This window comes from Aethalodelphis obliquidens, unplaced genomic scaffold (assembly GCF_003676395.1).
Source record: "Aethalodelphis obliquidens isolate GAN/ISIS:26980383/991018 unplaced genomic scaffold, ASM367639v1 scaffold77, whole genome shotgun sequence".
Classification (NCBI taxonomy): Eukaryota; Metazoa; Chordata; class Mammalia; order Artiodactyla; family Delphinidae; genus Aethalodelphis; species Aethalodelphis obliquidens.
In genome coordinates this window covers 3161969-3183403 of record NW_020838021.1, presented here as the reverse complement: position 1 = coordinate 3183403, position 21435 = coordinate 3161969, and positions in this window count along the sequence as shown.

The window sequence follows — 21435 nt, the reverse complement described above, 5'->3', positions numbered from 1 at the left end:
TCAAAGCCAAGAGGGTAAATGTTAGGAATGACAATAAGTAGGTAGAAATATTGCCAAAAGGAGCCACATAAAGGTGCGCAAACACACCTAAGGGAGTTAACAGTGATGGGGGTTCAGTGAATATTGCAGTTAATGATTGACTGGATCCCTGCCACACTTACCTTCCACCTTCAACTTCAAGCTCCACAATTTCTTGGGATCACAGCCTGTCTAGAGATAGCCCAAAATGAAACAGAGGTCACCAGGGCAGGAATGGTAGTCTTAGCACATTAGGGCCTCTGGGCTGAGAACCATAAATCACTATGTTAAGGACATTGTATATGATGTCTACTGTCTCCTTAATCATCTCTGAAGCCACACTAGACAACTATTGCATTATTATCCCATTCTGTAGAACAAGTAAACTGCTAGTAGGTGACATTTCACACTGACTCGCCCACGAGGAGGTGGTATACTTTGGAGTGTCACATTCATGGATAATAGGCCCTCTTCTGCCACAAATCAGCCATGGGTGGTTTGATTTTTTAAAAAACTTTTCTGAAACTCAGATTCTTAATCTTCAAAATAGAGATATATAATAAAGCCTATATCACAGAGTTATCAGGAGTAAAGGAGATGATGTACATAACATATGAAATATAGCACCTTGCTCATAATAAGTGCTCGATACATGTTAGTGTCTTATGCCCTGAAAAATAATATATTTTATATTTTTACCAAAACTTGTATATACAGTATTATTTCTAAGCTTATTTCCATAAGATATACCAACTTCAGTAGAGAAGTAGATTCTGTAGATTCTGTGAGCATATGTATATATTTAATTATAGATTATAGTTTCAATAAATGACTATTTTTTATAATTTTAGCATTAACCCAGCTTGCTTTCCTTAGATAGTTCCTGTAGTCCTGTTGAAAAGCAGAGTAGCATACTGGTTAAAAGACGGCCCAGAGGTAGACTCTTGAATAACCTAAAATCTACTACTTACTAGCTGGCTGAGTTTAGACAGTTATTTAGACCTCATGTACTTTGATTTCCTCATTTTAACAAATGAGGATATTATTATTACTATTAAGTGAAATAATATGTATAATTCTCCTTGCTTATAGTAAGTGCTCAATAAGTAGTAGCTATTGTTATTCTTCCTTCAACATAGGCCATCTGTATTAGTTTCCTATTGCTTCTGAAAAAAATTACCACAAATTGAGTGGTTAAAATAACACAAGTTTACTTTCTTATGGCTCTGTAGTCTGACATGGGCTAAAATCAAGGCTTTGGTAAGGCTTTGTTCCTTTCTGGAGGTTCTATGGGAGAATCCTCTTCCAATTTTATCTATATTATTGGCAAATTCAGTTCCTTGTGGCTAAAAGGCTGAGGATACTGTTTCCTCACTGCCTATCAACTGAGGGCCATTTCTCCCTCCAGAGATCACTGGTATTCCTTGGCTTGTGGCTTCCTTCCTCCATCTTCAAGGTCAGCAGTAGTCGGTTGAGTCCCTCTCGTACTTTGGATCTCTCCTTCTATCCTTCCATTACATCTCTCTGATTGACTCCTTGGCCTCCCTTTTCTACTTTTAAAGCCCAGTGTGACTACATTGGGCCCACATGTACAATCCAGGATAATCCCCCTATATTTAAAGTTCTTAGCCTAAATTCCAACTTCAAAGTTTCACTTGCCATGTAACATAAAATATTCACAGATTGGGGGTTAAGATACGGACATATTTGGGGTGAGGGGGGTATTATTCTGCCTATCACACCACAAGGCTACCTCTTCCAGTTCTCTCTGAAAAGTGTACTTACAATAATCAATTCAGAATTTTATGCACATGCAATCGGTACTTAAAAATAAAACTTTTTGATTGTTTCAAAGAAGTAAAGGTGTGCCTCCGTTATTTAAGACAATGATAAAAGGTATTGATTCTTTACTTTGAACAATCATATAGTGAATATATAAATAGTGAGAGCTATTGACACACTGAGAGAATTCGTTTTCTTACATTTATTTATACTTCTCAAAAAGTTACACGTAATGAAAGAATGGCTATAATCTACTGTTAATTGGAAAAATAAGTCCAGTGTAATTGAAATAAAAACAATTTCTCTACACTATGAGCAAAAATTCTCTAAATTTGTAGTTGTGACATGAAGCTTATTTCATCTCTTTCATGTTTAATTTTCTACCCAGCTCTACAAATCAAACATTGATTATTGTAGGTGTAACTCTTAAAATGTATTTAAGATGAACTTAGAATAAATGTATAAAGTTTTGCAAATGAATAATTGATTTAATGACCAACTCCATTCAAGCATTTAGAAAGTAGCTATCATTTGTGAGGCTTTCTCTAAGTGATGGGAATTTAACAATAAAACAGATAAGGCATGCCCTTTTCCCTGTAGAAACTTCCTCAGTATGGGGGGCAGATGAGTAAAGAGGTCATTGGATTCAATGTGTTATAGACGCTGGTAGAGCAGTAGGAGCACAGGGGGCTGACCCAGCTTCTCAGTGGGAGATCAGGAAATTTTAAATGGCAGAGGTGAAATATGCTGTTATAAACAGTAGTTAGATTTTTAGGCAGGCTGTTTACATAGGAGAAGTAAAATAACCAGGGCTAACTATATTTGTATTCAAATAGTGGATAGTACATATTGATGTATGAGGCATGTATTAAAGAATGAATGTTCAGGAGTTTGATATGTTATTCCCTATTACTTGGAAGGAAGAGAAGTAGCACCATGCCTCGCAAAACCCACACACACATTATTCTCCTATGTATCGAGTAATAACGTCATTAAATTACTGAAGATAAAGTTGAAATTAAACTTTTATTTCAGGGATTCAGAGGGAAAAAGTATGTGCATATTTCTGTGGAATACATTGTGAAAACCGCAAGAACTCTACTTAGTACAAATTGAACTGTAGTTTTCAAAATATGTTAATGCAATAAAAACACCTGCGTAAACTCAAGAGCTTAAAAAGTAACATTTTCTCAGCAAGTCCTTGATTTATGGACAGAACTTGTCCAATTTTATCGGCACAGTTGCCTATTATGCTTTTCTGCAACAACACTTAATTTTAAACTCCTCTGTTATAATAACTCAACACAGGAGTTTGTTTGCAAACGTTTTTGTTGTTGCTGCTGTTGTTTTGCAGAGGGTTAAAACTCTTTTACTGTCAATAGCTCCATTAGCTTAAAAATCAGATTGCTGTGGGATGGGAAGAAAAGACATTTTTTTTAATGGAGCCTGGCTTCTTGGTCAATGATTGTAGCAAATCATAACTTCAAGAGTGTATTCATTGGCTGAATGCAGTCATTTCTTGGCCAGGTTAATGTCTTGAAGTTATTCTTACAAAAGTGGCTGTATAAATTTCCGTTCCATTTTAGTATTTTATATGAACATGAAAGCCTGATGCAAAGCCTAACTGGTAAAGCAAATCGTAATACTCTGCATATTATAGGGATTAAAACAAATTTGGCTGAAGGTTTTCAAGCATTAATTTTAAATATTTTTTGTGAATGTTATCTATAAAAGCATACTTTCCAAATCCCTCCTGGGTGATTATCAGTGAATTGTTTAAAATTTCCATTGCACTCTCCTTTCAGATCAGCTAACTGTCCATTCATTATTTTTTAGGCTGAGCCCCTGGCCAATATCACATTATAATTCATTTAACTATCCCTGGCACATTTAGAGCCATACTTTCACTGCAGCTCAATGAAGCCTTCTCCTATATGTGATGACCAAGTTAGATTATTGTAATAAATGAACAATGGGATAGAATTAGCTGGTAATAGAAGCAGTTATAAACACTAGCAAGGTCAAGTAGATAGTCAGGAATATTATTTGATTTTATGCTTTCATATATTTCTACAGACACACTGTTTTTGTCACTTTGTGCCATTTGTTTTTAGAGAAATGTTACTTCAAGAGCAGTATGGCTAAACCTAAGGACAATCTTTCATGCATACATGCATGTATGCATCCATCCAAAGTTTGTTGAGCACTTACTGTGCTTCAGACAATGTGTTAAGGATGGGTGGATACAAAAGTATTAACAGATAGTCATGATTCAATCCAGTAGTATTACAATGACAGGATGAACCACTTCTATGAAAATACAAAGGAAAAAATAAAATTATATTGGGTAATAAAATTATATTCAGCAGGAGGGACACATACACATTTGGAGAGATAAATTAGGCCATTTGGGAAGGGCCTGTTAATTGTACCGAAGAGTTTGCAATCAGGCAATAGAAAATAGGTATCTGCACTGAAAGTGGCAGTTAGATAGGGTTCCATTGCTAATGAATGCTAGCAGGATCCAAAATGACAATGCTTACAAACGTGTGGTTTATTGCAGGAGCATGATACAACATACAAACCACATTAAAGTTAATAAATGAATGACAATCAAAGATTGTCTCACAGTGTTTTGTCTGAAATGGTTGGACACAGGTTTCAACTATGCTCCCTTTTAAGACCCATTTTTGCTGTGTAATCAACCCCAGTGTCACAGACCCTGGGGTCCTCACTGAGACCAGGTGCAAGTCATCAATCTCAGTGTTAACAATAACCAATGCTGAAAATCAGAGACAAAGCTCCCTGAAACTCCTTGGACCCACAGTGACAAAAAAAGAAAAAAAAAGAAATACATGCCTTGACCAGGGATCAGTGCCAGGCAAGTATTTCTTATTTCAATAATAAAGCCCAAGCCAATACTAAGCCTGCTGGTATTAACCTTCACAGCATAGTATTCAATGGAGAATTCTGGGCACAGGATGAAAAAATAATCACAGCAGATATTCTTTGACTATGCATTGCATTTTCAATTTAAATTAAAATGAAGAGGTAAGAATTTTCCAGGGACTTTTCTTTCATGTTTCAATATGTTTCTAGGAGTGACAAAAAGAGAAATCTATTTTGAATGTTTTTGATTCAAGTCAGATTTTAAACCTATATTAGGATGGACACATAATCAGAAATGTCAGTTTAAAATTTAAATTATTTCAACATTTTAAAATTTAAACGTTTGGTTAACTACAATTAAAAAGAATGCATAATATTTTTGAACAGTAAAGTGCAAAAGAATGTCTTCTCCATTATATCATTACTTTCTTCTATATTCTTCTATATTCTTCTATATTCTCATTGTTCTCAGAATAAATCCAAATGTTCTTAATATGACCTTCAAGATCCAACATGCTGTCACTCTGACTTACCTATACCAGTCTCATTGTATCCAATGACCCCTTTTATAACTTTTTGTTGCTTATAGCTCTGATTGGAGCCTCAAGCACAATTTTGACAAGAAAGCAGTGAGAGTGGACACATTTATTTGGATCCCGATCTTAGGAGAAAAACATTAAATATTTCACAATTAAGTATGATGGTAACTATGGGTTTTTCTTTTTTTTTCTTTTTTAAGATTTTTAGAAATTTCATGTAATGTCTGAAACATTTATATTAACATATTTCCATACAAATAACCCAAAGAAAGTTTAGTATTAGTTGTTTCTTTGTTTGTTTTTTTATACTGCATATTCTTATTAGTGATCAATTTTATACACATCCATGTATACATGTCAATCCCAATCTCCCAATTCAACACACCACCATCCCCACCCTACCACGGTTTTCCCCCCTTGGTATCTATATGGGTAACTATGGGTTTTTCTTAGATGGCATTTATCAGGTTGAGGAAGTTTACTTCTATTCTTAGGTTGATTGTTTTTATCATGAAAGGATGTTGGATTGTGTCAAGTGCTCTTTCTACACCTATTGAGATGATCCTCTGATGTTTTTCCTTCATTCTATTAATATGACACTTACATTGATTTTTTTATGTTGAACTAACCTTGCATTCTCCTATGATAAATCTCAAATGATCATGGTGTACAATCCTATTTATATGTTACTGGATTCAGCTTGCTAATATTTTGTTGTGGATTTTTACATCTATATTCATAAGGGATATTGGTCTGTAGTTTTCTTTTCATGTGATGTCTTTGTCTGGTTTTAGTATCAGGATTAACACTGGCCTCAGAGAAAGAGCTGAGATGTGTACTCTCCTATTCTTTTTTTAAAAATAAATTTATTTATTTATTTTTGGCTGCGTTGGGTCTTCGTTGCTACGTGCAGGCTTTCTCTAGTTGCAGCGAGTGGGGGCTACTCTTCATTGCAGTGCGTGAGCTTCTCATTGTGGTGGTTTCTCTTGTTGTGGAGCAGGGACTCTAGGCACGTGGGTTTCAGTAGTTGTGGCACACAGGCTCAGTAGTTGTGGCACACGGTCTCTAGAGTACAGGCTCAGTAGTTGTGGCACGCGGTCTCTAAAGTGCAGGCTCAGTAGTTGTGGCACACAGGCTTAGTTGCTCCGTGGCATGTGGGATCTTCCTGGACCAGGGCTCAAACCCGTGTCCCCTGCATTAGCAGGCAGATTCTTAACCACTGTGCCAGCAGGGAAGTCCCTCTCCTATTCTAATTTTTGGAAAATCTGTGAAAGATTGGTGTTAATTCTTCAAATGTTTGGCAGAATTTGCCAGTGAACTCGTTGGGCCTGGGATTTTCTTTGCTGTAAGGTTTTCCCATTTTTGTTTTTTATTACTAATTCTATCTCCTTACTTGTTATATATCTATTTAGATTTTCTATTTTTTCTTATGTCACTCTCAGGATTTTGTGTCTTTTTGGGAAGATGTCCATCTCGTCTCAGTTATCTAATTATTTGGCCTTCAGTTGACCATAATATTCCCTCATAATCATTTTTATTTCTGTAAGGTCTATATTGATGTTTCATTTTTCATACTTGATTTAAGTAATTTGAAATTACCCTCTTTCTTGTTCATTATAGATAAAAGTTTATCCATTTTGTTGGTTTCTTCAAAGAACCAACTTTTGCTTTCATTGATAAATCTCTATTATTTGTTTTATATTTCATTAATTTCAGATCTTTATTCCTTCTTTCCTCTTGCTTGGATTTTGTGTGCTCTTTTGTTTTTAGTTTCTTAACATGAATACTGAAATTACTGAATTGATATCTTTCATCTTTCCTAACATTGGGGTTTATAGTTACAAATATCCTTCTAAGCTTTGCTTTTGCTATACACCATGTTTTGCTATGTAATGTTTTCATTTTCATTCATCTTAGTTTTTTCCATTTCCCTTGTGATTTCTTTTTTGATACACTGGTTATCTAAGAATGTGCTTTTTAATTTCCACATATTTGTGAATTCCCAAATTTCCTTAATTAATGATTTCTGTTTTTATTCCATGTAATCAGAGAATACAACTTGTATAATCTTATCCTTTTGAATTCATTGAGGCTTATTTTATGACCCAAAATATGGTCTATCCAGGAAAATGTTCCATGTGCCCTTAAGAAAAATGTGTGTTCTGCTATGGTTGGGTGGAATGTTCTACAGATGTTTGTTAGGTCTAATTGGTTTGTAATGTTCTTCAAATCTTATATTTTCTTGTTGATATTTTGCCTATTTGTCTTATCCATTATTTAAAATGGGATGTTGAAATCACCACTTACTATTGTTGAATTGTCTATTTCTCCATCTAATTCTGTTACGTTTGTTTCATATATTTTGGAGCTCTATTAAATGCATGTAAATTTGTAATTGTTATGTCTTATCAATGGATTTACTCATCATAATAATATCCTTTTTGTTTCTAGTACAGATTCTTATCTTATTGTCTATTTTATCTTTATTGTTAGTATAGCCACTCCAGCTTTCTTGAGTTAGAGTTTTCATCTTATTTCTTTTTTTTTCTATCCTTTAATTTTAACCTATTTTTGTCTTTGAATCTAAAGTGTCTCTTTTACACAGTATATAGTTGAATCATGATTATTTTTTATCCACTCTTCTAGTCTCTGCCTTTTGCTTGCAGTATTTAGGCCATTTGCATTTAATGTAATTATTGATAAAGTAAGATTAGTTTCTGCCATTTTTCTATTTGTTGTCTATATGTTCTGTATCTTTCTGGTCCTTATTCCTCCATTATTGATTTTTGTGTGTTAAATTTATATTATCTAGCAAACCATTTTAAGTCCCTTATTGTCTCTTTTACCATATTTTATGGAGTTACTTTCTTAGTGGTTGCCCTACAATTACAACTAACATTTTAACTTAAAAAAAACAAGTTTGGATTGATATCAACATAACTTCAATATCATAAAAAAACTTTGCTAAAATATATGGCATTGTATAATACCCTTCTTTATGGTATTATTGTAAAACAAATTACATTTATATATACATGTATATTTTTTAAACCCATCAACACAGATTTTTCAATTATTGTTTTAGGTATTTGTCTTTTAAAGTAGATTTTGGAAGAAAAGATTTACAAAAAGAAAGGTATTTATAATGTTTCTTTATTTGTGCCAGGAGGTAACAATGTACTTACTCATACTAGGCTTTTCATTTCTTTGTGTGGCTTTGAATTACTGTCTAGAGGCCTTTCATCTCACCCTAAAGGACTACCTTTAGTCTTTGTGGTAGGGAAGGTTTATGAGTAAAAGATTCCTTCCATTTTGGTATATCAAGGAATGTCTTAATTTCTCTTTCATTTTTTGATGGCTAATTCCCTGGACATAGAATTCGGTCTCTTTCAGCAGTTTGAATATGTCATTCCACTTCCTTCTGGTCTCCATGGTTTCTTTTCTTTTCTTTTCTTTTCTTTTTACTTTTTGGCTGCACCGTGTGGCATGTGGGACCTTACTTCCCCAACCTGGGATTGAACTCATGCCCCCTGCTCCGTGCAGTAGAAGCATGGAGTCATAACAGCTGGACCACCAGGGAAGTCCCCTGGTCTCCACGGTTTCTGACAAGAAGTCTACTGTTAAGTTTACTGAAGATCCCTTGTATATGATGAGTTGCTTTCCTCTTGCTGCTTTAAAGATTATCTTTTTGGTTTTGTCTTTTAACAGTTTGATATCATGTGTTCAGGTTTGCTTCTCTTTGAATTTATCCAGGTTGGAGTTCATTGAACTTATTGGATTTTAGATTAATTTTTTCATCAAGCTTGGAAACTTTACAGCCATTATTTATTCAAATATTCATCGTGCCTCTTCTCCCTTCTCTCCTCAGATTCCCATGATATTTTTGATGGTATTCTAAAAGTTTCTTAGGCTCTGTTCATTTTTCTTCATGCTGTTATCTTGCTTTTCCTCAGACTGGATAGCTTCATTTGACCTATCTCAAATTCACTGATTCTTTCTTATGCCTGCTCAAATCTGATATTGAGCCCCTATAGTGCATTTTTCATTTCAGTTATTGTACTTTTCAAGTACAGCATTTTATTTATTTTTCATATACTTTCTATGCCTTTATTGACATGCTATATTTGGTGAAACATAATTCTCATATCTTTTATTTATCTAGACATTGTTCTCTTTAGTCTTTGAACTAATTTGTAACAAATGATTTTAAAGTCTTTATCTAGTAAGTCCAAAATTTGTGCTTCCTCAGGGATAATTTGTATTCATTTGCTTTTCCTTTTTATGGGACATATTTTCCTGTTTCTTTTCATGTCTCAAATTTTTTCTTTAAAACTGGACATTTTAAATACAATGATGTGGCCAAACTGAAAATCAGTTATTGTTGTTCCTCTCCTGTTTATTTCTTCTGTGATGTCCTTGAATCATTCTGTAAAGTATTTATTCATTGTTGTGTGTGGTCATTGATGTATCTTAGTTGACAGCTAATGGTTGGACAGAGATATACCTAAACTCATTGAACCAAGAATTCTTCTGTCCTTACCAAGAGCCTCTGTATGTTTGTCGAGACACGTTTCTAATGCTTAGGTAGGAAATTTACAACTCTGCCTTAGCCGTTATTTCCTGATTGTATAGTGACACAAGGTCAGCCAGAGGTAGGAGATTACGGTCCTCTCAGATCTTTCCTCGGCATGCAAACATCTTAACACATGCATGTGACTGTCTAGATTCCCAGGAATGTTTCAGACTTTAAAAACTCCTTTATGAATATCTTATTCTTCAGTTTTAAAAAAATTTTCTTGATTAGCCTCTAGTTAGTCTTAAGTAGTATTGTTACTTCAGTCAGTTGACATGTTAAATAGTTGCTGCTGATTGTTTTCCACAACTTAGGGATGCTCATGCAAAGTTATCTCTGAGTCAGGTCAAATAAAAGCAAACACTGACAATGGAGCTTTTTAGGGAGCTGCCAAACAGATTGAATAGTGACAGTTCTCAATGGATGGTGTATTTGGGGAACTCTAAACCAGTTATATCCAACAGTGTGCTGGTTTTCACAGATAAACTCATTGTGATGCTGTTGGATTTTAAGTCTACCACAAAACGAAAGAGGGATAGAAATAGGTCAAGTTAAATGTAAAACTTCTCACTGTTCTTATTGAGATTTAGTCATTTTTCCTAAATAAATGCTCTTCAGATTTTCCCAAGATTTTGGTTAATTTCCAAAGTCATGAAAAATTTATTTTGACAATTTTTGCTGTCATTTTGTTGCCTTCATTGAGGAGTGTTTTTGTGGTCATTACTCTAAACTTCTGGAAGTGCTTATTGCATAAATTATAATTTTTAAAGCCTCTGTTCATAATAACAACACTGCCCCCAAGAACATAAAGCAAAAAGGAACAGAAACTAAAGGAGAAATAAACAATTTAACAATCATACTAGGAAACTTCAATGCCCCACTTTCATTAATGTATAGAATATCTAGATAGAAAATCAGCAAGAGCATAGGAGACATAAACAACACTGTAAAACAACTTTATCTAAAATATACTACTGTATTATACCATTTATATGGAAAGTCCAGGACAGGCAAATCTATAGAAATAAAAAGTAAATTAGTTGTTGCCTGCATCTGGAGGTGGCAAACAAGGATTGACTGCAAAGTTATGATGGATCTCTTGGGGCTGAGGAAAATGTTCTAAAACTGGATTGTAGTGATATTTGCATAACTCTCTAAATGTATGAGAAACCACTGAGATACACACTTAAAATGAGTGAATTGCATTGTATGTAAATTATACTTCAATGAAATAGTTTTGTTTTAAATGTCCGTGTCAATGAGTATGGACTCCCAGTATTTCAGTGATAGAGCTTTGAGATTATAAACCTGTTATATCAGGAACACAGAAAAAACAAACAATAACAGCAATGACCAAACAAAAACCACATGCTTTTAAGCGTATATTTGTGTAATTGTGACACATCCTCATTTTATAATCCCATACCTATTGAATTAGACTCCTACATGAGTTCTCAATAACCATGACTTAAAAATGATAGAAGAGTCATATTCTGATGTAATCAGAAAATATTAAAACTACTAAAAAATCAAAAGCAATTTTCATGGTTAATTGCTTTATTCAGACCTTTTCTAAAATGTTTGAAAATTACCAATGGCTTTTCATGTAGAACTTTATGTGAGTCATGAATGTGCTGACAGATTATTGACATATTTCAATGTCAGTGTGAGGAATTTTAAAATCACCATAATACAGAAGATAAACTTGCAAACACTCTAGAATTAATCACTGTTACCACAAAATGAAACGTATGACAGGTGAATCAATCATTCAAGAACATGATATTCATTATTTTAGTGTTTATAATGAGGTTCAATAAAAACAGTATTTTTTTATTTTAAAAAAATTTGTTTCTTAACAAAGTAGATTTGGGGTTACGCCAGAAACATGGCAGAGTGAAAAGCTACCTTTATCTCCTCCTTTCAATCTTGCAATGTGTAAAACATCCACAACTCAACAAAAGTGCCTCTGCTCAACACAAAAGGATGCTTGAGAACTTCACGAATCTGTACATCTAAAGATGGGTGGACTGCTGCCTGCAATCCTGATCTTCTGACTACAGCAGATGAGCCCACAGCCTTAGAAACCCCAGTAACAGCAGGGGAAGCCATGTACATTATCCTGGCCTCCCAAACACACCAGCCTCTGCAACCTAGGATCCCATCCCTCTAGCCACTAAAGCACTTATGACCCCAGCCCCCCGCCCATTGGCAGTGGCGGAGCCGTGAACCTTATAACACCGGACATGGTAGAGGCACTTGCATGACACCAGCTCCCTCCCCCACACTTCCCCCTCCTGCCATGGTAGACCCTTTGTCTCAGGGGATCCCCAACACAAGGGAAGAGCCCAGTATTGACAGTGATTCTGGCAGAAGCAAGGCAGCAAGCATCCGAGAGGCACAAGAAGAGACAAGGAAGGCATGCAGCCACACCTTTTACAGAGAAGATGGAGGTTGGAAAGTGCCAACTCTCAAATATAAACAAAGGTAGCTCAGGTAAAAGAAACCAAAAACTTGTGTTACAGCACCATCTACAAAAGAAAAGAAAGACTAACTTCTAACCTGTCATTTAACTTCAAATACGCCAACTGGGGAACAATTCATCAAGCACCATGAAGAACCACAGTTACACTAAAGCACCACACACACACACACAAAGATAGTTTTCCAGAAGTCACAGAATATTGTGATTTAACTGATAGAGAATTCAAAGTAGGTGTCATGAAGAAACTCAGTGAGATACAAGAAAACTCAGAAAGGCAATTTAATGAGTCTAGCAATAAAATTAATGAATAGAAGGAATATTTTGCCAAAGAGATTGAAACTCTAAAAAAGAACCAAACCACAATTGTGGAGCTGAAGAATTCAATAACTGAGATGAAAAATGTATCCAAAAGCACTGGAAATACAGCAGACCATATGAAAGAAAGAATTAGTGAGCACAAAGATAGAAATCTAGACATGATATAAGTAGAAGAAAGAGAAATAAGATATAGAAAAATGAGGAAATTCTATGAGAACTATCTGATTCTTTCAGGAAGGGCAACATTAGGATAATGGGTGTCCTGGTAGGAGAAGAAAGAGAGAAGGGAGCAGAGAGATTATTTAAAGAAATACAAGCTGAGAACTTCCCAAATTTGGAGGAGGAACTGGATATACAAGTCCATGAAGCTAAGAGAACACCGAACACCTAATTGTCTCAATGCAAAAAGACCTTCTCTAAGGCACATAATATTAAAATTGTCAAAAGTCAATAACAGAGAAAGAATTTTAAAGGCAGCTGGGGAAAAAAGGTGGTAACCTACAAAGGAATCCCCATTGGGGTATGAGCTGATTTCTCAGCAGAAACTCTATAAGCCAGAAGGAAGTGGGATGACATTCTGAAAAATACTAAGATAAAAACTGTCACCCAAGAATACTCTATCAAGCAAAGTTATCATTCAGATACGAAGGAGAAATAAAGACTACAAAAAAACAGAAGCTGAGGAAGCTCATTAACACTAGATCTGCCTTATGAGAGACATTAAAAGGACCTCTTCTACCAGAAGCAAAACAGCAAAAATACACAAAACTTTGAGCTAGGTAATAAATAGAACTAGAAAATTGCAACTCTTTATCAGAATAGGTTTTAAAAAAACACAAAAAAACTATAGCTCTCTCAGGTAACAAACTCACAACATAGAAAAAGATAAGTTGAGACAACAAAAATATAAAAGGGGAAGAGGAAAAGGATGGAACTTGTATAGGTAAATGTAGATGAGGTGCTATCAGCAGAAAAAGGACTATTTTATCTATGAGACGCTTTATACAAACTTCAGAGTAACCACAAAACATAAACATATAGCAGAGACACAAAACATAAAAATGAGGAAAAGCAGAATAATATCATAGAAAATGACCAAACCAAAATTGCACACAGGGGACTTCCCTGGTGGCATAGTGGTTAAGAATCCGCTTGCCAATGCAGGGGACACAGGTTTGATCCCTGGTCCAGGAAGATCCCACGTGCTGTGGAACAACTAAGCCCATGTGCCACAACTACTGAGTCTGCGTGCCTAGAGCCCATGCTCTGCAACAAGAGAAGCCACCACAGTGAGAAGCCCCTGCACCACAATGAAGAGTAGCCCCTGCTCACCGCAACTAGAGAAAGCCCACGCACAGCAACAAAGACCCAAAACAGCTCAAAAATAAAATAAGTAAATAAATAACAAAATGGCATACAGAAATACAAGGAAAAATAAACAATGGAAATATAGAACAACCAGAAAACAAGAAATAAAATTGCAATACCATGTCCTCATCTGTCAGTAGTCACCCTAAGTATAAATGGCTTGCATTCACCAATCAAAAAACACAGAGTGGCTACGTGGATTAAGAAACAAGATGCAAATATATGCTGCCTCCAAGAGACACCCCTTAGCTCTAAAGACAAATAAAGGTTAAAAGTGAAGGGATGGAAGATGATGCTCCAAGCAAATGGTAGCCAAAAGAAAGTAGGTGTAGCCATATTCATATCAGACAAAATAGATTTCAAGCCAAAGAAGGTAACAAGACACAAAGATGGACAGTATATAATATTAAAGGGGCAATTTATTAAGAAGACATAACCATGATTAATATACATGTACCTAACATAGGAGCACCAATATATATATAAAACAATTATTAGCATACCTAAAGGAAGAAATTATATATATACAATGGAATATTACTCAGCCATAAAAAAGTTGAAATCTTGTTATTTGTGACAACATGGATAGATATTTAGTGTATTATGCTAAATGAAATAAGTCAGATGGAGAAAGACTCATGTGGAATATAAAAAGTTGATAAACAAACAAAAACAAAATAAGTGAACAAACCAAACTAAAACAAACACACAGATACAGAGAACAGAGTAGTGGTTACCAGAGAGGAAGAGGTATGTGTGAGAGGCTCAAAACGGGTAAAGGGGATCAGCTGTATGGTAACTAATGGAAGATATATTTTTGGTGGTAAGCAAAAAAAAAAAAAAAAAAGAAAGAAAAACATAACCCAAAAAGCAAAGTTGATTTAATTAGCAATGGTTTTAATTAACACTAATAATAATTTAAAATATATATTAGGGTATTCTAAGCACTCCAACAATAATTACAATTTGAGTGTTTACTGTGTGCCAGGTGCTACTCTTTACAAAATCTATCTATATATCCATACAAATTTACTACACAATATTTGTATAGATAGATGTAAATACATATATATATATAAAATATTTACTATTCACAAGCCTGTGAGATAGGTACTATAATTATTTCCATTGTAAAGTTGAAGAAGCTGAGGTTCAGAGAGGTTAAACAATTTGGCCAAGATTGTACAACCAGAAAGTTCAAGAAACTTTAAAGAAAAACATTGAGTTTCTTCAACTTGAACATTTAGAATAATTCTGTGAACTATAATTTATCTAATGAACCTGGACCTGTGCTCTATTTCAGGAGGCAGAATTAATCTATGGAGTTAGAAGTTAGGATAGTGGTTATTCTTGGAGGGGTAGTAAGTGCAAGGGACCCTGCAAAAGGCTTCTGGGTATGGGGTTCTGTTTATCTGGGTATGAGTTATGTCAGCTTTGTGAGAATAATTCAAGATATACAGCTATGATATGTGTTCTTTTATATATATCAAATTAAAATTTAAAAATTAAAAAAATGCTTTGAACCTTATTTTTAGTGATATTTTCCAGGAATATTTGCAGGTGACAAAAATTATATTTCTAATTTTGAAATTTTAAATATCTCAGAGGGAATTCTGGGTAACAGGCCACCAATTTTAAAAACATATAGCATAACAGAAAGTTTTAATCATCAGTTTTCTTGTTTCAGAGTTGTTTTATTTTTCTATAAAATTTAATATATTCCATTTCAATCTGGTTTGGTCTTGGCCAACTTACAGATAAGGGTCCTTGGGCTGTACTCCCACAGAAAATTTCTAACTGAAATATTTTGGGCAAATATTTTTGGTATTCAACTTAAAGACCACAACAAACTGTGTATGAAGATCAAGTTTGATTTCAGGAAACCAAATGACAAAATCTCTTGTGGCATACTTGTAGTTGAAAGAAAAATGTGGCCTGAAGGATAAAAGTGTTAGGTGGATTAGCAGTTGAATAACATATCAAATATATCAAATAATTAACCAGTGTTAACTTGGAAAGTAGTTTCTGGCAGAATAACTTGAGACTCTATCATTAACCCTTTCTGATTCAACATAGTGAACAAAGACATTAATGTAGCTTTAGAAGTCCTTCTTATCAAATATGCAAATGACCCAAAGCTGGCAGAGAAATATGTTGGATTCCAGTTGAAATTAAAAATCATCTTGACTAGCTGGAAATTGCAGGATAGTCCAGTGATATGAATTTAGATTTAATCAATCACAAAGTTAATTGGGGAAAAGTTCATGTAAAAGAGATAAATTTTCAATTATACTAAGCTGATAAAATGAACGTAATCTTGGCAAATTATTATATATAAATATAGTATATCACTCAGCATTTCCAAACTGTGTTTTGTAAGATGTTAATAACTACCTAACTAAAAAATGGCAATTGAGAAATGCTGGGTTCAGCAATTAATCAGTTTTACTGAAGGACTTTTCAGACCCTTTAATGAGCACTGAAAAACTCTTTTTTGCTGTGGAGTATTTGAGTGACTGGTGTTTCAGAAAAAATTTTGGTGAAAAACTGACGTAGATCAAAAACCAAAAGGGATGAATTATTAACATGTCCCATAATTGCCATGCATAGCCAATCATCATAATCAACTGAGGATTTTTTAAATTAATAATAATACATTCTTAGACTCAACCCCAGAATAAGGCAAGGGGAAAATAGCAAGAACAATGAACAAGGGGAAACAGCAAGAACTTTAGGGGCTGAAACTAGGATTTACTACTATTAAGATAGCTATTTCCCATCTCTGCTTCCCTCTACTTGGCTTCCGTTTATAGACAGGTCTTCTCCATATTTCAGGGAAGATAGCCACCAGTAGGCTCATATTCATATTCTCCAAACACCACAGTGGAGAGAAGCTTCTTTATTCTAGAGTCATATTATAAATTCCAGGGAAGGACTCTGGGCAACATGACCAACTCGTGGACCAATTGCTTTTATCTGTGAGGTGGAATATCTTGATTAGTATCAAGTACCTTTTCCGACCACAATGCTATGAGACTAGATAACAATTACAGGAAAACAAAACTGTAAAAAATACAAATACATGGAAGCTAAACGATACAGTACTAAACAATAAGAGATCACTGAAGAAATCAAAGAGGAAATCAAAAAATACGGAGAAACAAATGACAATAAAAACATGATGACACAAAACCTATGGGATGCAGGAAAAGCAGTTCTAAGAGGGAAGTTTATACCAATACGATCCTACCTCAAGAAACAAGAAACATCTCAAATAAACAACCTAAGCTTACACCTAAAGCAATTAGAGAAAGAAGAACAAAAAAATACGCCAACTTAGCAGAAGGAAAGAAACCATAAAGATAAGATCAGAAATAAATGAAAAAGGAATGAAGAAAACAAAAGATCAGTAACTAAAATCTGGTTTTTTGAGAAGATAAACAAAATTGATAAACCATTATCCAAACTTATCAAGACAAAAATGGAGAGGACTCAAATCAATAGAATTAGAAATGAAAAAGAAGTAACAACTGACACTGCAGAAATACAAAGGATCATGAGAGATTACTACAAGCAACTCTATGCCAGTAAAATGGACAAGCTGGAAGAAATGGACAAATTCTTGGAAGAGCACAACCTTCTGAGACTGAACCAGGAAGAAATAGAAAATATAAATAGACCAATCACAAGCACTGAAATTGAGACTGTGATTAAAAATCTTCCAACAAACAAAAGCCCAGGACCAGATGGCTTCACAGGCGAATTCTATCAAACATTGAGAGAAGAGCTAACACCTATCCTTCTCAAACTCTTCCAAAATATAGCAGAGGGAGGAACACTCCCAAACTCATTCTACGAGGCCACCATCACCCTGATACCAAAACCAGACAAGGATGTCACAAAGAAAGAAAACTACAGGGCAATATCAGTGATGAACATAGATGCAAAAATCCTCAACAAAATACTAGCAAACAGAATCCAAGAGCACATTAAAAGGATCATTCACCATGATCAAGTGGGGTTTATCCCAGGAATGCAAGCATTCTTCAATATACACATATCAATCAATGTGATACACCATATTAACAAATTGAAGGAGAAAAACCATATGATCATCTCAATAGAGGTAGAAAAAGCTTTTGACAAAATTCAACATGCATTTATGATAAAAACTCTCCAGAAAGTAGGGATAGAGGGAACTTACCTCAACATAATAAAGGCCATATATGACAAAACCACAGCCAACATCATTCTTGGTGCTGAAAAACTGAAATCATTTACTTCAACATTAGGAACAAGACAAGGTTGTCCACTCTCACCACTATTATTCAACATTGATTTGGACGTTTTAGCCACAGCAATGAGAAAAGAAAAAGAAATAAAAGGAATCCAAATTGGAAAAGAAGAAGTAAAACTGTCACTTTTTGCAGATGGCATGATACTATACATAGAGAATCCTAAAGATGCTACCAGAAAACTGCTAGAGCTAATCAATGAATTTGGTAAAGTAACAGGATACAAATTTAATGCACAGAAATCTCTTGCATTCCTCTACACTAATGATGAAAAATCTGAAGGAGAAATTAAGGAAACACTCCCATTTACTATTGCAACAAAAAGAATAAAATAGCTGGGAATAAACCTATCTAAGGAGACAAAAATCCTGTATGCAGAAAACTATAAGACACTGATGGGAGAAATTAAAGACAATACAAACAGATGGAGAGATATACCATATTCTTGGATGGGAAGAATCAACATTGTGAAAATAACTATACTACCCAAAGCAATCTACAGATTCAGTGCAATCACTATCAAGCTACCAATGGCATTTTTCACAGAACTAGAACAACAATTTCACAATTTTTATGGAAGCACAAAAGACCTCCAATAGCTAAAGCAATCCTGAGAAAGAAAAACGGAGCTGGAGGAATCAGGCTCCCTGACTTCAGACTATACTACAAAGCTACAGTAATCAAGACAGTATGGTACTGGCACAAAATTAGAAATATCAATCAATGGAACAGGATAGAAAGCCCATAGATAAACCCACGCACATATGGTCTCCTTATCTTTGATAAAGGAGGCAAGACTATACAATGGAGAAAAGACAGCCTCTTCAATAAGTGGTGCTGGGAAAACTGGACAGCTACATGTAAAAGAATGAAAATAGAACTCTCCCTAACACTGTATATAAAAATAAGCTCAAAATGGATTAAAGACCTAAATGTAAGGCCAGACACTATAATACTCTTAGAGGAGAACATAGGCAGAACACCCTATGACATGAATCACAACAAGATCCTTTATGGCCCACCTCCTAGATAACTGGAAATAAAAACAAATACAAAAAAATGGGACCTAATGAAGCTTAGAAGCTTTTGCACAGCAAAGGGAACCATAAACAAGACAAAAAGACAACTCTTAGAATTGGGAGAAAATATTTGCAAATGAAGCAACTGACAAAGGATTAATCTCCAAAACATACAAGCAGCTCATGCAGCTCAATATCAAAAAAACAAACAACCCAATCCAAAAATGGGCAGAAGACCTAAATAGACATTTCTCCAAATAAGGTATACAGAGTGCCAACACACATATTAAAGGATGCTCAACATCACTAATCATTAGAGAAATGCAAATCAAAACTACAGTGAGGTATCAACTCACACTGGTCAGAATGGCCATCATCACAAAATCTACAGACAATAAATGCTGGAGTGGGTGTGGAGAAATGGGAACCCTCTTGCACTGTTGGTGGGAATATAAATTGATACAGCCACTATGGAGAACAGTATGGAGGTTCCTTAAAAACAAAAAATAGAACTACCATACGACCCAGCAATCCCACTACTGGGCATCTACCCTGAGAAAACCATAATTCAAAAAGAGTCTTGTACCACAATATTCATTCCAGCTCTATTTACAATACCCAGGACATGAAAGCAACCTAAGTGTCCATCACCAGATGAATGGATAAAGAAGATGTGGCACATATATACAATGGAATATTACTCAGCCATAAAAAGAAATGAAATTGAGTTATTTGTTTTGAGGTGGATGGACCTAGAGACTGTCATACAGAGTGATGTAAGTCAGAAAGACAAGAAAAAATACCGTATGCTAACACATATATATGGTTCTGAAGAACCTAGGGGCAGGACAGGAATAAAGACACAGACATAGAGAATTGACTTGAGGATACTGGGAGAGGGAAGGGTAAGCTAGGACGAAGTGAGAGAGCAGCATTGACATATATATGCTACCAAATGTAAAATATATAACTAGTGGGAAGCAGCTGCATCACACAGGGAGATCAGCTCGGTACTTTGTGACCACCCAGATGGGCAGGATAGGGAGTGTTGGAGGGAGACGCAAGAGGGAGGGGATATGGGGATATATGTATACATATAGCTGATTCACTTTGTTATATAGCAGAAACTAACACAGCAATGTAAAGCGATTATACTCCAATAAAGATGTTAAAAAAAAAAGTGTATCATCTGTAAGTATACATATATCCTCATATCCCATCCTTCTTGAGCCTCCCTCCCATCCTCCATATCCCACCACTCTAGGTCATCACAAAGCCTCAAGCTGATCTCCCTGTGTTAATCAGCATCTTCCCACTACAAACACATGAAGAGATGCCCAACGTCACTAATCTTAGGTATCATTTTGAAAACATTTTCTGATAGGTTGATCATGACTGTAGTCTTAATGACTGTAGTCTTATGATTTACCATAAATTTCTTTTTTACTTAAAAAAATCTAATGACAGTAACTGCAGTTATTTTTCAGATAATTAAACTTTACCTAAAGGGCACCCTTCACGTTATTTATATGGAAATGCCTATTTAATTACACAACAAGGAATTATATGATATATATTTCTTTCTTTAGTTAATCAACTAAGCTTTAACGTGGTTTCATTCATTAGAACTGTGATGATATGTGCTCATGTGACAAAGTTTAAATAAAGATATCATGAAGAAAATGCATTTTCCTTTTTGGTAAATCAAAAATATCCTTTTATTTTTTGCAGGTATAAAGTAGGATTTATCTTTCCATAGTCATTTTTTCCCCCTTATAGTCCTAGGTAGCATCAGTGGGCTGTTCAAAATGACCACAGAACACAAAACAAAGAGTTAAAAAGCAAAAAAAAGAGCTGATTATTTCTTACTTGCCCTAAAAATGAGATGCACTTGTTTTGTTTCACCTGTTTGTACAAGTTTAATATTCCATAATTGCTTCCAAGGATTGCATAAAGTGAAGTATTTAACTATATTGCCTATTCAATCATTCTTTTACAGTTTTTCCAATCTAAATCAAATGTTAGTTTTTTTAATTTTTATTTTTTATTGAAGTATAGTTGATTCACGTTTCAGGTGTATGGCAAAGTGATTCAGTCGTGTGTGTGTGTGTGTGTGTGTGTGTGTGTGTGTGTGTGTGTGTGTGTGTGT